Source organism: Cygnus olor, chromosome 1 (assembly GCF_009769625.2).
Source record: "Cygnus olor isolate bCygOlo1 chromosome 1, bCygOlo1.pri.v2, whole genome shotgun sequence".
NCBI classification, from domain to species: domain Eukaryota; kingdom Metazoa; phylum Chordata; class Aves; order Anseriformes; family Anatidae; genus Cygnus; species Cygnus olor.
The window spans coordinates 114,022,561-114,047,183 of record NC_049169.1 but is presented as its reverse complement, the minus strand read 5'-3'; the positions used below and the strand labels follow the sequence as shown (position 1 = coordinate 114,047,183).

The window sequence follows — 24,623 nt, the reverse complement described above, 5'->3', positions numbered from 1 at the left end:
AGTCAGGGAATGCTGTCGGTGGCTAACACACACACCTTCATCTCCAGTGAGGAGGTCAGGGCTGTTCCTGCAACACATGGGCTGCTAGCTGGGATGCAGCCGGGTGGTAGCAGCAGTCCTGAACTAAGGCTGTACAGGTGCAAGACGGTCAGGAGAAGATACTCTTCTCCATTAACCTCCCCTCATCCCAAATATGCTGCCTGCTGGGCAAGCTTCTTACACTTCTGCATTATACCATGCTACAAGTGGTCTGTAAGGGTCTATTTTTGCTAACACTGGGCTGTTAGTAAATATGCATTGGAATGTTTCTTTTTCATTTTTCTACTGCTGAGTGTGGTGGGCTAGGACTAGAAAGAGGTTTGCAATATTCAGCAAAATATTTTGCAAAATCTGATCGATTTCTTCTAATTTGTAAGTCATGAAGGTTTACCAGTTTGCACTTTTCATAATGTCTTCTGACTTTGCACTTTACTTAGTTTTCAGCTTATTAAGCACGGATGTATGCAATATCTTTGATCTGATTTGTCAGAAGCACACTTTTCCAAGAACTCACATACATTTTTTGACATTTAATAGTTGTACTGTATGCAGTTAGTGTGTAATTTGTTTTACTACATATGAGTGTATGTGTAAAAATAATACAGATTTACTGAGCTGCACAGAGTACCTTTGCAAATTGCTGTTATGTAATGAGAGCACAAAAACCAAACAAACATGTCAATTGAAGAAAATATACTTTAGACAAATCATTTCTATCATTGATTATATTTTTATTTTCTGTGTAATTAAAACAATTAAAAGGTCTTTAAAAAGAAAAAAGCTTAGTAGCTATACGGAAGGGAAGTCTGAAGCAAAATTCAGTTTTCTAAGAAGTCTTTGTCAGTTCTGAATGAACTCTGTAATAAATTTTAAACCTGGTGTTTTAAAATTCTGTTTATAAAATGGACTGTTCTCTATAGAGTTCACAAATTAGACGGAAAAGATTTATAGTATAACTACAAAAGTAACATTAATACATTGCATAACAACTTGCGCTGAGACTAAACTGCAAACGCTGCTTGAAAAAGAAGCCGATTTGCAGGACCCATGTGAAGCAGGTATGGTAAAAGTTACCAATCATTTCTCCAAAGAACTAGTGTCGCACTGATTCTTCTGACTGTAGTTGGCTCTTCAAAGCTTTACAGAGTTTTAGACACAGGTCTGTGCCTGTGGCATTAAAAGCAGGTTTGAAAAAGAAAAAAAAAAAAAAGAATTTGAAATCAAATGAAGACTGGTAGGCATTTTTTGCCTTTTCCCTAGTTTCGTTATAGTTGCTTAGAATGTGAAACTGGGAACTCGGATCAGTACTTTTCATTCCTTTGCAGTGTTTATAAGTTCTCTGGTATTTTTATGAATTTATAGCAAACAGTCTGTAACATGCTCGATATCTCTAGCGATCAGGACAAGCCAAATCGTCTGTCACCAATATGTATGTCAACATCCTGAAACCACAAAGAGCACCTCTTAGTAGGCACAACCAAGGTTTCATGTCAGCGAAGCAATTTATCATGCTCTTGAAATGAAGAGTGCAGAGAAATCTGAGATTTGGGTTCTTCCACCTTCTATGCAGAGAAGTCAGATTTGCTGTAGTGAACAGGAAAAACTGCTTTGTGAGTATAGGATTCACCTCACCTAGCTGTAGCCATCTAAAAACCTAGCAACTAGTGGACGGTAATTGTGTCAGCTCCCTCCCTAGCCAGAGGACAGGTTAATCTTGCCAATCTGAGACAATCACGTTAGTCTGGGAAAGTCCCTGGGAAGGCAGCCTCTGTCCATCAGCTGAGGTGGGACTGCTGCTGGTGTCACTAGGTATCTTGGCCATCAGCTGTCTGCAGTTAACTGCACTGAGTTCTGCGTCCAGGGACTGAGCCAGGCTCCAGCAGCTGATCTTAGGGAGACAGAATGAAAAACATAAATAAAAGTACAACAGAGAGACCAAATGAATGTTTTACAGTCTGACTGGGAATTAATCTTATTGCTATTTATTATTTTCATTTTAAAGTTGACCCGGTACATAACAGTTTCATTTTTACTGTCACACACTTTTTACTGTCCAGTTTTATCACCAGTGATAGAAGCATTAGAAATAGCATTGGAAAGCCTTTTCATGCTTTCTGCATGGCTGTCTCTTTTAACTCCATTTGAAAAAAATAGAAAAAAAACCAAAAACATTAACTTTTTTTTTATCATTAGAATAAGTTAGGAATGAATACACCCTGCTGTCTTTCTATCGAGTGACCATTATGCTCATGAAGGAAAGGGAAGGGAAGGAAAGGTGATACACCCATACAGGTGATACACCAGGGGTAAAAGGCTGAAATCTCCAAGAGTCCACCTTTGGCCTTGGCTGCAGGAGCACAGAGCGGAGATGCTGCAGGGTCAGGTTTGCTGCTGGGTGTGGGGACAGAGGGAAGGGGAGTTCTCCTCCTCTCCCATCCCCTTTGGTTATCAACACCCGCTGTAATGAGCCGTGTGTGGCACAGGGCAGGGAAAATGATGGACCACGGTGCTGCCCCTGCAGCCACCCTCGGAGGCACATCCAGCCCTCGCTCCTGCACCTCATATGCAGCTCACAAGTCCCTGTGGGTTTTGGTCCCGTGTAGGATTTATATAACTCCCCACTTGCTGTGTTGGTTCTGCAGGGCTAAAGAGGAGTGAGAAGTAGTAAAAATCTATTTTGGTCACTAAAGTAAGCAGACATGAGTCAGAATACTCACTGGGAACAGATCTGCTGGATGAAAAGGTGCCATTTTTACATAGTCACTTCTCTGACCATGCCCTTTAAACTCTTACAAAAATAGAGTACTTTCTCTGGCACTTCTCTTGGAAAGCAGAAATGTATGTTTGCTGCACTTCAGTCCTTGCTTCAAAACCGGACAAATTGTGTGCAAGTTTTGTAATGCATATGTAACATATGTTTAACACCAGGGAAAATAGAAAGGAGGCATTTGGATTTTGTGGGGAGGGGATTTGGGTTTGGATAGTTTTAACATTTGTAGTGGAAAAGTGTGATTCCCAGTTCCTGTCTGTGAACGGCTGGATGAATTCTGTCGAGCTTTCTGCCCTGATTTCTGGCATCTTCGCTTCTCTGCAGAAGTACACTTCTGATCAGTAAACTTGTGCAGAGCACAGTGAGACTCCTTTTGACCATCGACGCTGGGTTCCTTTGGACCGTGCAAAGCGAGTGGTCTGAGCTAAAAATGAGCCTGAAACCACATTGACGTAAGCCGTCAATGTTTATGGACCTGTGAGGAAACAAATCATCACTGGCAACCAAGATCCTGAAGTGGTACTGTTGATGTGCATGTGAGATGATGATAATATCCTTGTGCTAGCAGGCTCACGGTGAAGTTAATTGAGCTTGGCTCTTCTGTGCCGGCTGTGGACATTGGCTCCTCCATATTTGTTGCATTGTTCAGTGGGTAGTCAGGGGAATGACTAGTGAGGCAAAAGTCTTCACAAAAAGTCACTCACAGATAAGTAGGTGATGCTGAATTTTTAAACTCCTGTCTCATAGCCTGGCCGGTCCAACAAAACTGAGAATGAGTGGTGTACTTCATCACATCTGCGTGTTTGTCAGTCCTGTTGTTCTCCTTTGGACTAGTTAATCTCTTAAAAAAAAAATCAACAAGCATGTTTAAAATATTTACCATTTTCAGTTGTTTTTACATGGGAAGAAAGAACAACAAAACAACACAGCACCAACCCATACATGCCTCTTCCTCCTCCATTCCAGAATAACCCGTGAAAGAATTTGAAAACTCTGAAATGGTGTTCAGTAGATGAAAGCTCGACCTTGCCAAAGTGGCTGAAGCTTCTTCGTTGGCTTCTGGGGGAAGTGTAGAACCGTTCAGCTCAACAGTTTCTCCCTGATGTTTCCACTGGGCCTGGGAGACAGTAAAAGTATTTTCCCTGTGGTGAGCTCCTAAAGCCTTAGTGTGTCATTGTGTCCCCCCAGCTACTACAGAATTTAAAGGCACTGTCTTTTTTAGCACAGGAAACAAGCACTGCTTTTCCTATTGGTAGAATTTCCCTTGAATGAACTCAGAGTGTTTCCACTTTCCCTGTGTGGATTCATCTTTCCTGGATGAGGAGACTTGGGTCATACACCTTACCTCCTGCTCAGTCTCTGGCCTCCTTCCAGTCCCCTGGCAGCAAGGATTCAGGGAAGATTTGCTGTCAAGGTCTCCTAATTTAATTCCTCACAGGACCCTGTAGCTTCCTATCACAGGGGAATCCTATTTTTTCTGTTCTAAATTTGAAAGGTGTTTTGGATATGATGACATTTACAGCCAAAGCGCATCACCTTTCATGCATCAGCTCCTTTTCTTAGTGAGACAGACCATGTCAGCAGGCAAGAAGAGGGAGGAAAACCACCACAGGCTTGGGACATGCAAAACTGTCACTAGTCTGATACGGTAAATAGATGTGAAGACAGACCTCCCTTCTCAGCCCTGCTCACATTGTCTGGTATGGAGCTGAAGGTGCCATGGGGAAACTTTAAACTGCAATTTTTGACTAGAGTTGGTACTGGCTAGAAGTTTTCCATGATCAGACAGCCAGTGTGCTGGCTCTCAGCAGCACGGTAACAGTTTCAAAAGATGAACTCACACAGGGAAGAAGCAGCACCTCAGTGCCCAGGATCCCTATGTTTTTAGCACAGGGTACAGCAGAGGGGTTCAGCTAGTGATGTGCCAGGGTTAGCTATGCCGCACCTGAGTGTTTTTCCACTGCTGTAAACTGAAGGTCTACCTAAAGTTTTTAAAACTTTACCCCCATCTTTTCGTGTGTATGTGCCTGGTTGTAATTTGCCTGGGGGAAGGAGGAATGAATGAAGAACTTGGCTTTTAGGTAAACAAAATGTTACTGTTGTACTGTTATAATTACAAGCATTTTAAATTAGGTATTGACAGCCGTTGAGAGCCGGTTCTTGACTATGCCTGCTGGCAGGCAATGCAATGTCTACCAGCTCCTAAGGGGAGCCTTATTGCAGGCTGTGAGAGTAACTCATTAACCAGTTAGTCTACGGCAGTGTTACTCAACATATGGTCTGCGGGCTGCTGGTGGTCTGGAAGACATTAGAAAGTGGTCTGAGAAATGATTGCACGAGAAAGGCAGAAATAGCCCCACACAGACAGATTGACGTTCTCACACTGCTGGCAGGTACATGCCTGTGCCAGCAAGCCACCCTGTGCCAGCGGGCTGTGCTGCCCCTGGTGTGAGCTCAAACGCATGGACCTTCGGTAATTGCATAAGAGGGGAGGGACCCTTAGCTTGATCAAATCAGTGTGGAGCAAGTCTTCCTCCATTAAAGTGGATGAATGCTTTGCCTCTTCTTTCTTGTGTTTTCAAAGCACGGGATGGGCTAAGGGATGCTGCCTCTACATCCATGTTGCTAGCGGTAATGAATGCTACAGGGAAATGGACGGCGGCAAGCCCATTTCCTTCACAGTGGGAGGAAAGTAGTAATTCAGGAGACCATTAAACTTTAGAAATACCTCTACAAGGTCCCTAAAAAGATACACACCATTTAGATTAAAGTCCCATAGGGCCAATTACCTTGGAAGAACATAAGAACTTAAACAAAAGCTGAGTTAGGTATGCTGCCCACCAATGGGTTTGAACAAAAATGGATGCAGTGAGAAAACACTCGTGTGTATTATGAAAGTGAGAACATTTAGAGTAGCTCTGTGCAATAACCAACTTTTACTGTTCCCCCAGGATCAGTGTGTGCAGGAAATATCTGTGGCATGCTTGCTTTTCCTGGAGATGACAGCAACCCTTTGGCAACCACTTTATAATACATGCTCCACACTTTTCAAAATGTTGGGCTGTTGTTTTACGAATACGCTTTTATTTTCTGGTGCCGGAGTCTTTATGCTTTGTTTTCTACTCCTCCTAACTTGCCCATTTCCATTTCAACCTTGGACACTTCTCCCTGAGTGCCATTCGTTAGGTGTGACGGTGTCTCCATCTTTCTCAGCACCAGCACTGGGATGGGGCTTGAGGAAAAAGGGCAGCGAACAAAAGTCCCTTATGCTCCCGGCGTAAAAAAAAAACAAAAACAAAAACAAAAAAACGTCTATGGCCTGTTCTGGTCTATGTCTGGGTGGCTGTGGGCTGCTGGAGGTGGAGAGATGACTTAACACCGTGTTGTGGCTGGAGGGTTAGGGCAAATAAATTTGAAACCCTTTGTTTCAGTTACTGTTTTCTAAGAGCAGGTTGAGTAATTTGCACAAGACAGCAAAGCAGAGCTCAGTACTAGCACTGGGGTTAAAGTCTGTCCTTGCTTCAGCTGATAGACCACAGTTTTAATTGATTATTTAGCTATTTTCAATCAGACCTGGGCACTGGAGTGCACTGAACTTTTGGGCAAAGGATCTGGAAAATGAGCCAGCACTAAGACACTGTAGCAACAAGTTCCTGAAGGTGTTTACTGATGCAAATTACTGCATAGTTTTGAAAGTGCCTCTTCCATTTAACATCAAGAAAGAACTTTCTTAAGAGAAGGCACAATAAACAGCCTGAGGTCTAATAACTGAACATGTAAGCCTAAATGGTTTTAAAATACTGCTTGCTTAAATAAGAATCATTAACGTTGTAACTGATAATGAGAAAAATGCTCATGCCATTAGTGGTTTACCACTTTGGTTCCAAAAGGATAAAAACAATTTAATAAAAGAGACCACAGGCTGTCCATTTTCAGCCTCAGTGCAGGGCAAATGCTTCAGAGAATATGAAACCCATCATTTAAAATAATAATTTAGTATTTGTGTTTGGAAAGCATGGTCAAAATGCCCTTTGAACACACCAGAGCACAGTGATGTGGAGCTGGGTGGATGCAGTCTCAGGGACAGCAGTTTGGCTCACCCTGGTGTGATGCTGGGAGCCCTGGCCCTGTGTTTCCTTGTCTGGGTGCTGCAGTGGGTGCTCCCAGCTCATCCTCCCACCAGGAGCAGTGCAGGTCTTCCAGCGTGGCTCAGGGACCCTCACCTGGGCAAGCAAGTCCATCTGGCTCTCCTTCCCCTGCTGATGGTGCAGGGCTGGGCAGGTTCATGAGGACAGCCTGTGATCCTTTCTGTCTTGTCCCCAGAATTGCCTTCTGCAAGAGAAGTAGTTTTGTTTTCTGAAAGGTTGACAGACTTCATTGAGCTAGCGAGGGAAAGAAAAGTTTTTGTCTGTCCTAAGGCCTCAGTGAATTTGTCCACCTGGTCCATCTGCTTGCTCCTTTGAGGATGGCCTCTTTCCCTTCCTCTATGACCCTTCTTCCCCCCTGGGCAAACCAGGCTGGATCTTCACTCCTCCTGCTCATGTTTGTGGAAGGATTTGCACTGGCTTCAGGACTGAATCAAACCCTGGAGAAGACCTGATGTCTGCTCTCCTGAAAGCTAAATTTTAGGACTCAATGTGCTGTGTTATAGCCTTGTCTTTAGCAAGGGAAGCTGGAGGTGGAAGTGTCCTCTCAGACTGTCTCTGACTGTGACTACAACTACATGAGTTTTTAGTGATGCTTCGTGCAGCCATATTATATTGAGCACGATGTTTGCTCTTTTGTAAAAAAGGAAATTTCCCCCTGCTCCCCTCATTAAAATGACTGTTGTGCCTTATTCAAAACAAGAACCAATCAAAGAAGGAACACAGTTGGGCAAATGACAAGAGAAACAGAACTGTGCCAAGGTGAATTTTTATGGAAATACTGTCTGAATAGTATTTCCATGAAAAGGCAACTTACAGATGTAGGCTGCACTTGCGTGAAGGAGAGTGTAATGCACCACACCCTGAATCTGACAAGATCTATAAACTTCTCATGTATTTTAACTTTAGGCAACAAAGAGGCCATATTTAACACAGAAAAGTTTTCTTCTTCACTGCAATGTAATTGTGTTAGCCCCAATGGTGGAAAAAATAAGCCAAGGGGAAAAAAAATATGGAAGAAACAACATTTCAAATACAAAGTCAATTAACTAATCTACTGAAAAGGAAATTTCCAGTATCGTAAGAAATCTGACTTGACCTATCAACAGCATCCTAGTTAAGACAATGACTTGGAAGTCTGTGTAAATCTATCTGGTGGTCCTCTTCCTGAAGGAACATGAATGGCTTAATAACTGCAGAAGGTTGTTCCTGTTGATGGCTGTGGGATTTTTCTCATTCACTTTAGTAGAAAAGGGATTAGGGGAGCAATATAAAAAGCAAGCAATGAAGGATGATTGATGTTAGTGTTCAAAAAATGGGAGAAGGGAAAAAAGTAAAAACATCAGCCTACACTTGAAATTGCCATACTTAGATCTACTTAGACATATTTTCTGGGGGTGTCGTAGCCTTTTCAATGGGCTGGTTTCCAAATGGCCTGACCAATTTTAGTGTAGACTTGCTGGCTATCAGCAGAGTTCTTGCAAAGGTTGGTTTTTGGAATCTGTTAGTTTTCCCTTGTTTCTGTGATTTTTCATTTCATACCAATCAAGTTTGGAATGTCCTGAGAGAAATTCTTGAGACAGAATTGGAATTTTTCAGTCTATTCCTGCATGTCACTTTCTGAAATAAATGTGAATACTTTTTTTTTTTATTTATTTTTTTTTAAATCTACTATAGCTTATAACTTGATGTCATTGCTATTCTAAGAATAATAACCCATGGCTGTTTAACTGACTTGATTGTTTACATTTCCTTTTGACATTTCCAGAGATAAATTAGAAGTAATAGTAGCAAGTACATTCTCCTATCGTCCTTTCAAAACTTGTCACTGTCAAATAGAATATGACTGTGTATGGGTTTTAAAGATAAAGGCAGTTGTCAAATGACATAGTGTATTCATAAGGGTCTGCAATGGAGGAGATCGCATTACAGAAAAACTTTGAGTTAGGTAGCCCTTGGCTCTGGAGTTGGGAGTAGAGGTGAGTGACTGTTATTTTTAAACAATATTAAGTTTGCCAAGAAAAGAAAAGGAAAAAAAAAAAAAAGGAATCTCAGCAGGACTGAAATTATGAGCTGATCTGAAGATTTGGTCAAGGCATTAAAAAGAGTTAGAATATGTGCTTGACAAGGCGCTGTAGCTCTGGTGCTCCCCAATACAGGTTGTAACCCATGCAGGTTAGCTCCCTGCTCTCAGCCAGTTTTGGAGCTGGGGATCCATGCCGATTGGGTGTCTCAAGACTGTGGGCAGCACCTTAATATGACAAGCCCTGGCAAAGTAACAGGGGATCACCTGCCAGCAGAGCACCCAGGAGCACATCCCTGCTCGCTGGGTGACAGTGGGCAATATCTCTGTGCTCCTCACACCAAACCTCCCAAGCTGGCATGAAGCCCATATAAAAAATGTAATAAGCCATGGAAAATGCATCAGTAGCACGTGCTGACATCAGTGGAACCCACATGGGGATGGAGAAGGGATCCTGTTACCCCCTGCTCAGCTGCACAACCCTTTAATCCAGCCGGGAACTAAATGTTAACCCTTTCAAAGCTCTCCCAGCAAGGAGGGAGAGGGCAAGAAAATGTTTCTTATTTCATTAAGGTTTAACCTCAGGTCTGTATAAGCACAGATGTGCCAACAAAAGTGCAAATGGCTCAGCAAATATTGCAGATGGCAATGGCTGTCCTGGGGTGAGTGAATGCAAAGTTGAGTTCAATCTGCTGTAGTCAATAAACTCTGCTGTTCTGTGCTCTCATCCTCTGCAATGTCAGAAGAGCATTGGAGTGAATTACAGCCTTCTGTTTACACTGGAACTGATTATTGTCCCTTGTGCAGTTGGAGACATGTTTCACTAAAGAGCAATTCATGGCACATTCTCCTGAAAAGAAGAAAAATCAGTTTATGCCATTGCAGGACTTGCTGGTACCTCTGGTTACCACACCCCCACTCCACACCCCCACCTGAGCATGCTCAGGCATCTCCTGCATAGCCCTAGAAAAGGGATATTACATCTCTGGGTTATTACCCCACTGCTTTTATTTTTCAGCCCACTACAGGAAGGGTTCATAGAGTATATCCAGAAAGATGTTTTTGTTCCCCACCTTGGGTTTCAGTCCCAAGACTGCCAATTAAATTATCCCATAAATCCTCCATTATAGGTAGTAAAACCTAATTTTAGATTTCCTGCCCACTCTAGTGTCCTGCCTGATTGCTACCAGTTGGATAGAGGCTCAACCTGTTAAGCAGACAATTGTAGTGAACTGACTGTTTCTTTCTGTGCCACATGTGGAGAACTTTTTAATATGTGGCATTTGGTCATAATTCTCTCTGGCTATTTTCTACCTCTTAGTTGCTCAAACTTTTTTTTTTTTTTTTTTTTTTTTTTAAAGGCTGAAAAGTAGACATCTGTAATTTATTCTTTTGTCAAAAGGTTTTGTGAGAGAAAAGGTTGTTGCCGTGTAGATTGGCAAGAATGTTAACCTACCTGCCACAACTGAAACAATAATAGTTTAAAATTAGTTCTTATATAATTCCCATTTAAAAGAAAATTCCTGCATTAATAGAGCTAACACATTTCTGTTTAAGTTGAAAATATGTCAGGTCATCTGAATATAAACGCATTCTTTCCCTTCTTGTTCAAATGCAAACATATTATTTAGCTGCAAACAGAGCTAATTTTCTTGAGGGTAGATTCTGCCAACCACATTCTCACTGTGAATTTTATTTCACGTGCAGCCTCACTAAAGATTCCAATTTTATTATGCCTTTAAACACCCCTAGACTGGTATTTTTCTTCATAAGCTGTACTGAGAACAAATAATAAATAAGGCTGCCACAAAAAGTGGATTTGTCATGTGAACAAGGTGTCAGCATCTGTGCATTGCCCTGATCTTTGGGCAAAAGAGTACTTGCATTCAATGTGGAGCACTTCTCCCACTGAAATTTAGGTAGAAATCAAGAATCTGTCTGTGAGGAATACTTAAACCTAAAGTTCTCCAGGAAATTAACACCTTTCTTTGGCTGCCTGCTAGATTTTACTGTTAACCTGGTAAAATTTGTGACTCACCCAAATCAGGTATTTTAATATTGTGGTGATACCTGAGTACATCTTGCACCTCGATAAAGCACTGTCTTTTTGGATGTGACTGTATTTCCTGCCTGAATAAATTGGTGATGTTTTAACAACTCTGTGTCAAATCAGGAACATCCGTGGCAGTCAACAAGGGGCTTTTTCACCTCCAGAATACAGTGCCAGGAAGTTGCAGGGTTTAATTCAGATACCGAGTTCCTATAATCTTACGGGCATCTACAAAAGGGAAGAATGCTGCTAAGAGATGTCATGCTGAGGAAGGAAACTGCTTCTGAGATTAACGTTACACACATGCTGGACCAGGACTTTCCTCTGGGATCCAGATTTGGTGATCTATCAACCTACTGGTGATACGTCAACTCTATCTACTGGGGTAGGTAGAGTTCAGGTGAGCCTGCGGGTGACAACCCCAGCACATGCAGTTAGCGCTCATGTGGCTGCACAATGTCGTGGCTTAGAAAGCACACGTCCTAGCTGGCAGGAGGACTGTGAGTGCAGAAAGGGGTTGTCCTACTTAGAGGGACAAACTTTTTTTTTTAGCCATCCAGATCAGCCACACCAGCAGCTGCCTCTAAGTGCGAGGCCAAGCAGCCCCCTTCGGCAGTGCTGCCCAGGGTGGGCTCTCTGGTGTCCAATGAAGGGTGCTCTTTTTTAGCTTTCCCTCACCTTTTAAGAAAGGCAGTATTTTCAAGTCTATTAAACCTCTGCAGAATTTGGGAAAAACTGGGAAATGATTCCTAAGCAGATGGAAGAAAAGGTCAGGAGACACTCACATATGCACACAAGTCTCTTTGCTTAAAGAAGTGGGCTAAAAATGGATCTGCAGCATTTTCCTTGCTAAACGAATCTTCTCCACCTAGCTGTGTTTATTGTACTGTGACTGTATGTGGGGAGATTATCATTTGTTAAGTGATGCCTGAAGCACTGTATAAAAAGTAAAACATACGTAAAGACTAACAAAGAAAAGAAGAAAGGAATTTAGGCCTCCCGGTCACAGCGCTGTTCCTTTAATGATTGCCGAAATATAATGTGCATTTTCCATGACATATTATTTGTCCAGTGTAGAAACCTGTAAATATGAGAGTCTGTCCAGGCAAGAATGAGTGGTCCCGTCAGTGCTCAGGAATGGAGAATGGACAGACAGTTTGATGGAGAACGTGGAACATAGAAAACAATCACAGATTTTCTGTGCTAAAGTTAAGTGCAATGGTGACTGTGCTGTTCAGAGTGCGTATCTCTGTGAGCTGCTGGATTTCTTGGCTGTGTAGTTTGCTCCAGAAATCAAACCTTGTATCAGAATTGTGCTGCTCGATCACAACTTTCCTAGACACAATGCCTATAAAGAAAACTTTGAAATGTAATCCAAGTGACTGTAACCACTCAGCAACATCTCTATCTCTGTAGGCAGCATGGGAAAAAAAAATCTTTGAAGCAGAAAGTACTTGATTTACCTGTGGGGTAAAATTACGAAACCTAATCATGGTGTTAAAAATGTCAATACTGTAAAATATTTCCTAGTTGAATGTTTGGTATCAAACTAGCAGCAACACCTTCACCTATGCCAGAGTTTCCAGCTTTCATATCTAGTATCTTACGCACTTCAATACCTCTTTGTAGTTCTCTGAATTTTTAATTGAGAAGCAGCAAGAAATGAAGACAATTTAATACCAAGTCCAGTAACAGTAGGAATTCTACATTGACTGATTGTACTAGGCACTTTCAGACTTTCCTCATTTGCAAATACTAGATTTTTCCGTTGAGCTTAGAGTTTTGCTGAATATCCAGCATCATGCAGGGGAATGCTCTTAATTCTAGGTATCTGGCTGCAGAATTTGAGCTAGGCATGGGTCAAGTCTATGCTGTCTTGAATATGCTACTGTTACTAGAGAAAAAAAAAAGTCTCTCTGGTATGCTAAGAAGAAGGGACGTGCTGGGGTTTGCAATTTTAGCATTACAGATTCTTTATTATTAATAGATTAGTGGGGATTTTTCCAAAGACTCCTATGAGTCACAAGAGCTCCTGTTACTAAATTTCATATACTCATTTATTTATACAACTATACACGAGGTCTTACGGTCTTTTCAGCCCAGAAAGAGACAAGTAGTATAAGTGTAAATGCAGTTTTTTGAGTTCTGGAGGTCATAAATATCTCCTTTAACATCTGATTTATCTTGAACTATGTGCATTGAAAGAGGTGTCTCAAAATGAGGAAAGAAGGGGCATACGCTGCTCCTTTGGACAACCTGTGTATTCATACCCAAAATGAAACTTTGGCAGAGAGTAGTTAGAATTAAACTGTCACCACCACAGTAGTTTTACTTTATGTACTGAAAAGTTATATGAGTTTTATAGGTTCATTTATTTTGCTGATTAACAGTCCAGTCCTACTCTTGACTGTCTCCTGTTTTCTTCATCCCTGTGGCTTTCCCAAGATGAGCAGAAGAGATAAAGTCTCAGGCAGATGGAAATGTGAGAACAGGAATGTAAAATGAGGAAATTATGTATTCTTCATTTCCCGCTCCCAACATATATTTGGCTGGACTTCATGACAACATTTTGTTTTCATACCATGGAGAAACCATCCAGGCACATCGCAGTAATGCAAGACCTCAGTATACCAGTGAGACTGCTATATATCAAGGTGTTAGCTGGAAGAAATGTGTAGCAAAGAAATTGGGACCAGATAATGGTCTATATTCTGTCAATCTTTCAACTTCTTCGGGTTGTATACTATATTAGTAGGAAGCCTGCATCTTTAAGGTTGTATGTGTTAATCTCAATTTGTATATGTTGCTGCTGATTTTATTTCATGATCTGTTCCATGCCAAATGCCAGAAGAATAACAGCTACATTCAAACTAAAGTTTATGTAAAGCAAGTGGGTAAGTGTTATGTATATCATAATAATGTAGGTTAGAGTAATTTTTCTTTAACGAAGCGTAAATAAGCTATTTAAAGTAACTAATGAGTTTGGGTGTTCCTTGTTGTCCATTCTGAGTCTTTTAGCAGATGGGTACTGAGCAGATGTTGAAAATCAGGCCTCATTCTTGCCTTGACTGGATGAACAAAACTACTTAGCCTACTTAGAAAACGTTTACCTGTACTTCTTGCTGCCAAGAACGTTCTGAGAAAAAAAAAAAAAAAAGTTATCTTTGTCTCTTCTTGATATCTCTTGAAGTGTAATGACAGGTAGACGTTATTTTCTTGAAAACTAAAGATGAGTAGCGAATGCCCCTATCTCATTTCTTTTAGTTATAATAATAATAATAATAAAGAATTAAGGGCATTCTGAATAGTTGATTGATAGTAACATGAGTGTTTTCAACAAAAGAAAACACTAAGGTTTTATTTCCAACATGCAAACGAAGTTGATGCATCAAGACATCAAGGCCATGGTGATAGATAAGGGGAATATTGGGCAATATAAAAAATTCTGAAAAAAAATAAATTGTTTTGGGTTAAAATGATGAAACGACCTGACCATGTACTATCTGTTGGCAAACATGAGGCAAGTTTGTCTTTTCTTTCAAAAGGTCTGCATGGGCACAGCTAGCTATGCCTCCTCTTTTTAATGAGACAGAAAATGTCCTTCTATGTGCAGGTAGTGCAGAGCTGCCTTTCTACTGTGCTGAGCTATATGGTAACTTCTGTCATGCCCTCTGCCGTGCTCCATTTCTATGTCCCTGCCATAACGTAAAAGCTGTTTTCCAAGATAAGAGAGGATTTAAAAGGTCATACTGGTTTTAATAACCTGTGCACGCACTGGACAAATGAGACAGTGTATGCTGGTGTTATGCTATTCTAAAGGGTATAGTAAAGAGGAGACTGGCAGAAAGTAGGGTATTTGGTTATCTCCCTTTATTTTCTGAAATGACAGCTCGCCAATGTGTTATTCTCCTTTTGCTTTGCCATTCTCTCTTCTTCTCTCTGGTAAGGTACACCTTTTAAGAAACAAATTGTCTCCTTACTTGTCTCTACAGTGCCTCATACATGTTATGCTTTTGCCCCTTATTTGCGTTCTGCATGATGACTGCAAAGACAGGATGTATCCTGAGGGTGTGTTAGCTGAGGAGGGAATCTACCTATGAAAATATTCTTAGGATGATTTTTCCTGTGATTATGGAAATTAATAGCTATGAGATGGGTGCACTGTTTGCCTGTTAATTCACATGAGTGCATGCGGGAAGAGCATGCTGGATGGGAGGGTGTCATCCGTGTTAATTTGCAACAAGCTTGTAAATGGTATCCAAAGTGATTGTTTAAATCTGTAGTCCTATATAAGTGAAGGTTCAGTCAGTAGAAGAATCAAATTTTTCCACAGTTGAGATGAGAAAAGGGCACATTTATAGGGATAGGTAATTCTCTGTAAGGAGTTTCTTTTCTTAAACCCAAATTATTGTTTTTAATTATTTTAACAACCTCCTTTTCTTTATGGTAAAGAATTTGGGTAAATATATTTGTGGGCAGTCCTTTTAGTTATGTTTATTTAGTGACCTTTCATTTGTTTCAGACTTCCAGAAAAATGAGTGGGTGTCCACAATTCTGTTTTAGAATATTTAGGATATGAAGTTTTTCTTCTGTATGCATCTTAAGCATTGTTGTGAATTTGACCATTATAAGTGTTGTCCCTGAGCTCTTTCTGTGCTGTCCTCAAAAATTCATGAATTTGACTCCCTCGCTGGTCCATGGAAACATATTTTCAAGGAACTCTAAACATCCAGACCTCAGTTCAAATTCTTGCCATCATTTAAGTAGAGTGCAGATGTAAAATGGGATCTCTCTCCCCTGTTTAGGATATCCTTGGTATAACATTTAAAGATGCTGTCAGATGGGTCTCCCTGAATCCCCTCTGTATGAGTGGGTCTTTTTGAGTAAAAAATTTGGTCCTGGAGTGAAAAAGACGCTAGCCTATGTGGTTGAAACAAGTGGAAAGCAGGACACATGCATACCGGTCTCTGCTATGTTGACTCTCTAATTATTTATGTATGACATAACATTGTCAAAAGGAGCAGTTAAAATACCCATTGTGCCTTTGCACATCCCAGCAGATCTTGGAATGTGCTCCTAGGAGTCAGAGGCTGTAACTCCATCACAGGTTGGAGCAAAACGTGCCCCTGCCCTGTACCAAGTGAGAGCAGCATCTGATGAACCGCTGGGGCACGGAGAGGTTCACAAAACTGGGGAGAGGAGCCGTGATACTGCTGCTTTTCTTTTTCTCATGGTTCTCACGATGCCTTTCATAACCAAACTGTTGTGCAAAATTGGTTCAAATGTTGTGATGGTTAGGGATGGATGAAAGCTGCATTTTTTCCCCCTGAAAAAAAAAAAAAAATCCAAGAAGTCATCATCCCTACATTTGAAAAAGAAGTGTCTTGCTTGGAGCAGTTCCCACCAAGAAATAAAAGTATCGGCAGTATTCCTGTCATCAATACCACATTGTTCTGTATTCTGCTCTGCAGGGTTTCAACATGCTCTACTTGATTTTGACTTCAGAGGATGGAAATAGACTTGTATTTTTAGGTAAATATCTGTCGTTGGATTGTCCTGCTTCAGAGCCAGTTCTTTGGACTCTACAGGAATACTTCCACTGTTCTCAGTGAAAGACTTGCTCTTTATTCCTGTGGAAGTTTTTTTAAGTGAAGTCAATGAAAACTAAGCTGCAGAACAGTTTCAGCTCCCAAGAAACTTCTATGTTGAGACCAGTGCCCATTTTAAGCCCCAGAGTGAGTAACAGAAGGCATCAATTAAATTCAATTGACTTATTTTAATGCAAGTTCGTATGCAGACCAGTCCTCTAGTTAATAGCTAAACAAAAGCATGACTGAGATGAAAGAGTATACTTTGTAGCTAGACATGAAGCATTTATCTCCTTACATGGCACTTCATGTTTCCTTTATATTCTGTGGCAAGAACTTCACAGTTAAAAAAAGTTTCTAGATTAGGGCGAGAAGCTGCCCAAATATAGCGATGAAGGTGCTTGAGCCAAGCTGAGGATTTGGTGGCTGTTTTAAAATTCTTTTTTCCCCCTTTTTAGTAACTCTGATCCTAGCAGAGACATGGGGTTTTGTTGCAGATGGTTGTTATACATACTGAAAGGACTGTATACTCACAATATGCTCCATAAGCTATTAAATGCTGTAAAAGCCTGGCAGGCTTTATAGTTTGCATCCTGCCATTAGAGTTTCCTCTGAAGTCTGTCAAAGGGACATAATTCCACTCTAATTAAAGCTATTCCCCCTTTCCAAATGTGAAACTGGCCTAATTATGACTAATTGTTTCACAAATATAAAATAGGCCTAATTGTTCCTTACCCCTTGACCACTTTTCCCTGCTTACTCTGAGCTTAGCTGAACCCCTGTGGAGGGCTTTTTGTCTCCATTATACTCCATCAGGACTATGATATGTAGCCAGAGGAAAAGGGAAGGTGTCTGGAGCATGTTATTATTTTTTCATTGAAGGTAAAAACAGGCTCCGTGACATCACAGTATGTGGGTCCCTTACTGCCCCACAGATCTCAGAGATGGGGAGAAGACTCTCAAATCATTGCACTTTGTACCCTTCTGAAAATACCAGCTCTTTTCTTCTCCTGCCTTTCTGCAAGGAGAGTAAAAAAGATGTTGGCACCAGTTAGCTGAGGAAAGAGATTTAATTTTGTAGGATGTTTGGTGTTGTGACATTTTCTGGAGAAAATCCTGAGTCATTTTGAAGTCATTTGGCACTCAAAACACCAATTCTAATTACAGCTAATTCATGTGTACCACTGAGTCCTTAGGAAATACATAAAACTTCTGTATGCCATAAAGAAAGAACATCATACCCATGACTAACACCATCTTAGTTAGCTTTGCCTGTCACATGTCTTTCTAAGGTGATGGAATTTTATATTATTTTTTTATTTTTTCCCCTCCTTTTGGTGTATTGATCAATCTCAGAGTGCTATGTCTTCCAGACATACTAGTTTGAGGCAGATTTGAAACCCACTGATATGAATAGGATCTGAGCAGGATCTGAGCTTTTGATCTTTTGTAGTTCCTGCTAGAGATTGAGTCCATCAGCTACTCAGGGGTTTCCTTTGTTAGGTCTGAGGTACACGAATATGAAGCACACAAATATTATACAACCAGTCTTGCAAATATTCTAAAAGTAAAATTCCAAGGTCAAAAATTGTGGCATACTACAACACCAAGCATCAAAGAACGTGGAAGTGACAATACAGCTTTGTTTCTTTTTCATCCTAACTATATTTCATTAGCAGGTTGAACAACGATGAGTCAAAGCTTGGGGTGGAAAGAATAGTAATTTAATTTTTCAATTCTACTGAAAAAACAAAGTCATGGCTGTTCTAGACCTGGTATTTGACATTTATACACACCTGGCATATAAAAAAGTGGAAGGAATGGGATCTAGATTTAAAGGAAATATTTTGCATCACTCAGTTAAATTCTTTGAACTTCCAGATTTTTATTTTTTTTTAATTTATTTTTTTCTCTTAGGAGTACATTAATTTAAAGAAATGAAAGACTGACGTTTCAGAAAAAAATAAATCTGAATCTACATGCTACCATGTTCAGAAAAAAAAAAAAAAGTTAATGCTGAAATATACAGCTTTTTCTAATGGCTAATGATTTCATAGAATACAAATTGGGGGAAAAAAAAAGAACACATTTTTGGTACAAATTTTCAAGCTGTTATGGGGTTTAGAATTCTTCTTGCTTGACACAGTAAGTCAGCAGCTATGCAGCACTGAGCAAAAGATAAAAAGATTGAATGAAAAAGGTCCAACGTTTGCAGAATAGAAAAAAATATCATGGTGGTCTTCAGCTACTCAGTGGCGAAACGCCAAGAAGACACATACATACTCTTCTCAGAGGTATATAGCAAAGGCCAAGAGACAACAGTTGTAAGCTACAATAGTGGAAATTGTGACCAGAAACATGGAAAAAAGATCACCCTGAGGGTTGCCACACACTGAAACAGATGACTAGAGCAGTAGTGTAATTCGGGCTTGGGAGATATTCAGAGCTTGACTGGACAAGACCCCGAGCAACCTGCTGTAATTGGCTTTGAGCATGAAGTTAGGCCAAATGAGTCACCTCCATCTAGCCTCATCTGTTCTGTGATTCTCCTGCCTCAGAGCTCATGCATGGTCCACCACATAAACATGGAGATGCTGCAGAAAGTATGTGGTAGAGTCAGGAGGCATTGCTATGTACAGCATCTTGTCCCAACATGAGGTGGGATTACCTTGTGTGCTCTAGAGTTGGGAGATTATCTCTGTGTGGCAGCAACACAGATGTGATATCTTGTAGGGGTGCTTCCATGGGAAAGGAGAAGAAAGGATTTTTTTGAGGGGCAAATGAAGATCCAGAGGTAAAAGTTGGCCTACACTGTAACTAAGTTCCTGTCAACCAGAAAGCAGTTTAAGGGTCACAGTTCAACACCACAGCTGTTTTGCCATCTGGATTAGTTCTCCTTTGCTAGATCTCCGTGCTGGATCTGGAGTTCACCATATGGGAGACCCCAGGACAATGCTGTGTTTGGCGTCCCAACAGATAGGCCAGTTAGACTGACAGCATCTTAGTAGCTGACACAAAAGCCATATGCTCAAATTGCCATCAGCACTGTTGATTGTTACTGGAATTGGTCAGAATCAGCACAGAATAGTCAGCAGGGTTTCGTAAGAAAAACTGCTGCTTTTCTTCCGAAAGTTTGAATAATTCCTGGACAAAACATTTGTCAATTCTTGTTGAGCAAAGGAATGGGAGTGAGACTTTGAAATGAGGAATATTTTGGACATAAACACTGCAAAAAATGTAAGCAGTTCTTAGGCATAATGGGAGCTGAGCAAATTTGCAGTGCAGGAAAAAATGAAAGGGAATTATTTGTTGCATTAACAAATGCTAATGGGTCTTGCTTAAGGCTGCACCCCTGAGGAAACAAATGTGAAGAGGTATGTAAAAAGTGTATTCTAAACTTGGACTCTACAATCAGATTTGAATAATCAAAATCTCACTTTTTTATATGTCTATTTCTCATCATTATTTAGCAGGAGATTCTGAGATGGGATCAGTTGTTTTGAAAGGAGAGAACAAAGAAAAACTTTAGATTATAAAAATATTGAAGGAACGTTTTCTTGTGAGCTAAACAGTTTCGGGTTAGGTCTTTTTGTTACAAGAGGTCCTAACATATGTCTGAACCAAAAGAAAGAGTGGATGGCCAATGTGGGGTACACTCAGTCTGCGTTAAATTCCTGTGATGAAAGTCCTTTGATACTTAGTAGGTCACCTGAGTTGTGTCTACAAGCAATTTGGTGTTGTGTGTTGACTACTAGTTTTAAAGAAATGAGTTCAGGTAGCAGAAGCAGTTTGGCTACATCAATTTACTACACTTACATGAATTTACCTCTTAATTGCTTTCACCTAGCATTGAATTTCTACAGATCTCCATATTAACAAGGTAATCTGAATGCACAGCTTCCATGTCAGCTGCCAGTCCAGTGAGCCTGATCCCTGCAGGCTCAAGTACAACAGACACCATCCTCAACAGGTTTTTCACCAATGTAGAGCAGCCCAAGTACTTATTAATGCGTTGGGACTATTTTATGTTAGACACATATCTCCCCACGTATATTTCCATTTTCTCCTTCAAGGACCATGAGCTGTTGAAATGCTAGAAGCACAGGAATCATGTGACTACTTCAGCTGTACTGAGGACACCGGTATTGTTTGGGGGATTGTGAATGGGCCAGCTCTTAAATACCTGAGTATTACAGGTCCTGAACTTACCATTTACATAGGGGGAAGATATTATTCAGGCTTCCTGAGACAATCTGAATTTCTCCTTTATAATTGCAATGTGTTTCTGCCAGTTCTGGGAACAAACTACTTCTGCAGCAGTGTTCTCCATTCAAAGTTGGTACTTCCTTCAGGCACAAACCCCTTCAGGAGTGGGTGAAACGTGTATGCCCACATAGCAGTTGGAGTCTGATTCTACATGGCTGAAATCTGTGGTAGTTTTGCTGTTTACTTGAACATAAATGGGATTGGGTCCTGTGCTAGTTAAGTGCTTTTGTGAACCATCTTGATGGAAGGCATGGCAATAAATGTAATAAGATAATAAACTTTGGCCATATTTCTATAGCGATGTATAAGCCCATCTGTATGCCTTATGTCAATAAAAAACAACTAATTACAGAATAACTAAATATAAAGGGCCCCTCTGCTTAAGAAAACCCTCCTGTATTCCATTCCCAAACTTCCTATTACATCTACTGAAAGTCTGGACTGTAAGCCACATTTCTTCTATTAAGTTCTGATTGTGAATCAATCCTAAGCAAGAAGGTAACTGTAGCCTTATCCTTGCAAAGGCATATTCATGTCTTTATACATTGAGAGCAGTCCCATTTGCTCTGGAAGAACTGCTTCCAAAGTGCAGAGGTGGTTGGTTGCATCTGTAACTCTTTGCCATGCTGGGGCCTTCCGAAGTTCTGCTGGAAAAGCACGCAGGAGTGAGCTAAATCTGCCTTAACCCTGTGATCACTTTTCTTCTCCAGCTGTAAGTAAAACATATTGCGATTTTTAACTTAGCCAAATGCAAAACCCCATGCACTGCTTCTGCTGCGCTTTTTGCCTGCTATGAAATCAGACTCAGCGAGCTAAATATATTCATCTTCACTCTGTTTTAAAATAGTGTATGAGGTGGGATATAAACATTTCCTGTGCAGTGTAGAGAAATAAACATACTAGAAGTTTTCAGCTGAGGTTAATGAATATCTTTTCCATGTGAAATATCTTTCTTCACATTTCTGAGTCAAGCTTGTATCTTTGCTCAGTACAGGTTCCACACTGTGTTGTAAATTTTATGCTATAGCTTTACACTCACTATTAGGAAATACATTTAAATCCACAAAACATTATTTTTCTAAGCACTTAACTTTAGACATTACAGTTTCACAAGTGGCGAGTTGATGTTTCATCTAACAAACTACTTCAAAATCCAGATGCTGAAAAAAGAGACTAAAATTATACATTCAGTCAATATTAGCTATTTATAGACATTCTTCAAATAAATTTGAAATAAAAATAAAAACAAAACTGTGAAGGCCATAAATCAAAGCATTTTAAAAGATGACATACCCTTTGAAGGTACTTTCTTACTAAGGATATATAATATTTCCATTTTTATAGTACATTAATATTTTTATTGATAAAGCAAGATTCAAATTCGAACAGGAGTGCCAGTCTTTCTGATACGTACTTTTGAAGCACTTCTTGCAAAGCAGGTCAACACTCATTGAAAGTCACTTTCTTTCTTAAATACCTCATGTTTATACAGCTGTTCCAATTTTTATTTTTACTTTCCAACGTCTGAAATAAAAGTGCCACAAGTAAAAAGAGAAATTAAACCAACAGAAAAAAGAAAAAAAGAAAAAAAAAGAAAAAAAATATTTTATGCCAAGGACATATAAGAGGAGTAAAAAGCATTTAGAAACATAAAGAAAAATTGGTCTGAAGAATTTCGAACACTCTGCGTAGTTTTGTTCTCTAGTCTAATGACCATTTCTTCTGGAAGCTGGCATAATTTACTAATATGCTAAAGAATCATCATGGCATGTATTTGCACTTTGTCTTCTTAAGCATAGTTTAAGAAAAAAATGGTGTTGCCAGTCATGTTATTTGGGTTAATGTTGTTCCCAGTGAAGCCACTTTTCCATTCTCAGGGTGGGGATTCAAAAATGTAGAAATCTTGCAGGGGATTGTCAAGAGTCATCCACACTTCTCCATCACCCTCTCTGTCATGTTTTGCTTATCCCTTCGCTGAGGATTTATCCATTCCCTCTGCTGCTGATATCCCATAAATTGATCCCCCTATTTTGCTTTTGCTGAGTATATCTGTACATAGCTGTAGAAGTGAAACAGGCATGAATGTCTCTGAAAATAAAGCTGTGCTGGAGAAACATGCTTCAGACACCTCATCCTACTGCTTGGTCCAGTGTTGTTACCCTTTCAGTCCATGGCTAGGTCTGAGTTTCTTCTGGAAAATTTCCACATAGAGGGCCATTTTTCATTCTCCCTGGAACACCTTAAATCCATAAAACAATAAATTGCTTGCATGTGCCCAAATCTGTAACATTCCATGTTTCTATGATTCTATGTGAATGTTCTCCATGATGGGGATTTACCATACTTCAGTGAGTGGCCTGCTCTTGGTTTGATTTGCTTCAGAAAAGTTCTGTCGAGCTTGATTTAGGGCTTGATACAATCTTTGCTGTCCCTCAAGGCCCATCACTCCTCTGAGGGAATCTGTCCGGGATTTATGGCTCCCACCCACGAATGGCACAAATTCAGCACAGGGAGCATTGCAGGGAGGTGCCACAGCAGGAGTGGGTTGTTAGGTCATGACTGGGATGTACAGGTAGGGACTGGGCAGCTACAGAAATTTCTTCCCACTGATGCTCTGTGAGAGCTTCAAAGAAGGTGTCCAGTGGTGCTGTCTAAGGGGTAAATTCCCCAGCACATAAAAGGGCTTCTCCTGTTTGCATAACCCTGGACCAACAAGAGTGAGTGCATACACATAGGAAAGAACAACAAAACAATAATGTTTATTAAAACAGTGATACTACTCATTAGAACAAGAAGTATCCCCCAGAAATCTAAGGGAAGAAAAGGGAGGACAACTTTCCAGTGCAGATTATTGAAACATTTCTTGCATCCCCAAAGTGAATACTTTCATGCAAAAGATTCGGTGCCAGTACATTCTGTTCCTGAACAACATATACATTTCTTGAATATGACAACCGAGGAAATTTATGGAAAACAGAGAAAGCATTAACTATTTTTTATTTCTTGCTCATATATTTCCAAGCTAAGTGGCATTACACTTTATTTCTCCCATATATCTTATTTTATATTCTTCAGATTTTAGATATTGTTTTTAACTGTAGCAATTCAGGGTGATTGTAGGTTTGGCAGAACTGTGTGAATAATGTGCAGCAAATAATGCACACCTTTAATATACTCTGTTGTTATTGAAAGTGCATGGTGTATGTCATTTCTCATTATGCAAATTTAATCAAATAGCTATCCTCAAAAGGTCTGTGAGGTGTTCACAAAATTCCCTATGACTTTGAGAAATACTGTTGTTTTCTGCTTATTATGTATATGCCATCAGTTTGTACCAAATACCTAAGTATGGTTGAAAAATTAATATGTCATCTGAATGCTGTGTGCAGTGCCAAGCAGATTGATTCTTACCTAGCACTTTCCGTGGGCTTATTAGAAATAGATCTGTGAACAAAAGAAAAATAGAGGCATAGGTATCTGACAACTAGAAGGCAGCTAGAGCATCCAAGCTAATCTCATGTACATCATCTGCCCTTCAATTTCACACAGCTACTTCTGACCTGGAAAATCGAGGTACCAGAACTGTATGCAGAATGCCATCGTGCTCAAATCTTTCCTAAACAAATACCCTTGAAATGCAAGAGGCAGAAGCCAAGGAAAGCTTTAAGGAACTGGTAACATGCGCCACAGGAGATTGCTCTGTAATTTGTTCTTATTGAGCTGGATCTTGTCGTTTCACTTT

The 24,623-nt window shown here is 40.2% G+C and overlaps 1 protein-coding gene and 1 long non-coding RNA gene across 2 annotated transcripts in view; one reads left to right on the top strand and one right to left on the bottom strand.

The window, feature by feature from the left end:
• Positions 1-24,623, top strand: part of ERG (ETS transcription factor ERG) — a 147,725-nt gene that overhangs the window by 5,845 nt on the left and 117,257 nt on the right.
• LOC121079811 lies at positions 751-2,881 on the bottom strand. The gene is made up of 2 exons (XR_005825184.1): positions 2,375-2,881; positions 751-1,927 (listed from the first exon to the last, which is right to left on the bottom strand). It is a non-coding gene; the product is annotated as an uncharacterized LOC121079811 (long non-coding RNA).